Here is a 1,998-nt window from a genome sequence, read left to right on the forward strand (position 1 = left end):
ATAAATGTATGGGGGAGGTGGAGGGGAGGGGAATGAGAGCTTACGGACAGGAAACTGGGAAGGGGAATAACATTTGAAATGTAAGTAAAGAAATAAATCTAATAAAATAAGAAATTTAAAAAAGAGACATAAACTAACAGACTGGATATATAAACAGGACCTAGCATTTTGCTGCATACAAGAAATGTACCTCAGTGACAAAGGCAGACACTACCTAAGAGTAAAAGGCTAGCAAAAAATGTTTCAAGCAAATGGTCCCAAGAAATAAGCTGGAGTAGCCATTCTAATATAGACTTTCAACCAAAAGTCAATAAAAATATCAAAGGAAAAATACACTAAGATAAACTCTCAATTCTGAATATCTATGCTCCAAACAAGGACACCCACATTCATAAAAGAAACTTTACTAAAGATCAAAGCATACATTGCACCACACACAGTAATAGTAGGAGACTTATCAATACACCACTTCCATCAATGGACGGATGTGGAAACAGAAACTAAACAGAGTCATAGAGAAAGTAACATAGTTATAAACCAAATAGATTTAACAGATATTTATAGAACATTTCATCCTAAAATAAAAGAATATACCTTCTTCTCAACACCTCATGGTACCTTTTCCAAAATTGACCATATAATTGGTCACAAAACAGTCCTCAGCAGACACAAGAAGATTGAAATAACCCCATGCATCCTATCAGATCACCACAGACTAAGACTGGTCTTCAATAACAACGACGACTGAAAGTCCACATACACATGGAGGTTGATCGACTCTCTACTCAACGATAACTTGGTCAAGGTAGAAATAAAGAAAGAAATTAAAGACTTTTTAGGATTTAGTGAAAATGAAGGCACAACATACACAATGAAAGCTGTGCTAAGAGGAAAACTCATAGCTCTGAGTGCCTGCAGAAAGAAACAGGAGAGAGCATATGTCAGCAGCTTGACAGCACACCTAAAAGCTCTAGAACAAAAAGAAGCAAATACACCCAGGAGGAGTAGAAAGCAGGAAATCAAACTCAGGGCTGAAATCAACAACATAGAAACACAAAGAACTATACAAAGAATCAACAAAACCAGGAGCTGGTTCTTTGAGAAAATCAACAAGATAGATAAACCCTTAGTCAGACTAACCAGAGGTCACAGAGAGTGTGTGCAAATTAACAAAATCAGAAATGAAAAGGGAGACATAACAACAGAATCTGAAGAAATTAAAAAATCATCAGATCCTACTACAAAAGCCTATATTCAGCAAAACTGGAAAATCTGGAGGAAATTGACGATTTTCTAGACAGATACCAGGTACCAAAGTTAAATCAGGATCTCATAACCCCTAAAAAAATAAAAGCAGTCATTAAAAGTCTCCCAACCCGAAAAAAAAAAAAAAAACCAGGACTAGATGGGTTTAGTACTGAATTCTATCAGACCTTCATAGAAGACCTCATACCAATACTGTCCAAACTATTCCAGAGACGGAGCACTACCTAATTCCTTTATGAAGCCACAATTACACTAATATCTAAACCAAACAAAGACCCAGCAAAAAAGAGAACTTCAGACCAATTTCCCTCAGAATATTAATGCAAAAATATTTAATATAATTCTCACAAATCGAATCCAAGAACACATCAAAACAATCATGCACCGTGATCAAATAGGCTTCATCCCAGGGATGCAGGGATGGTTCAATAACCATCAACATAATCCATTGTATAAACAAACTCAAGGGAAAAAACCCACATGATCATATCATTAGATGCTGAGAAATGATTTGACAAATTCAACACTCCTTCATGATAAAAGTCTTGAATCAGGAATTCAAGGCCGATACTTACACATAGCAAAAGCAATATACAGCAAACCAGTAGCCACCATCAAACTAAATGGAGAGAAACTTGAAGCAATCCCATTAAAATCAGGGATTAGACAAGGCTGCCCATTCTCTCCTTCCCTATTCAATATAGTACTTGAAGTCCTAGCCAGAGCAATTAA

This window comes from Rattus norvegicus, chromosome 3 (genome assembly GCF_021556685.1).
Source record: "Rattus norvegicus strain SHRSP/BbbUtx chromosome 3, alternate assembly SHRSP_T2T, whole genome shotgun sequence".
NCBI classification, from domain to species: Eukaryota; Metazoa; Chordata; class Mammalia; order Rodentia; family Muridae; genus Rattus; species Rattus norvegicus.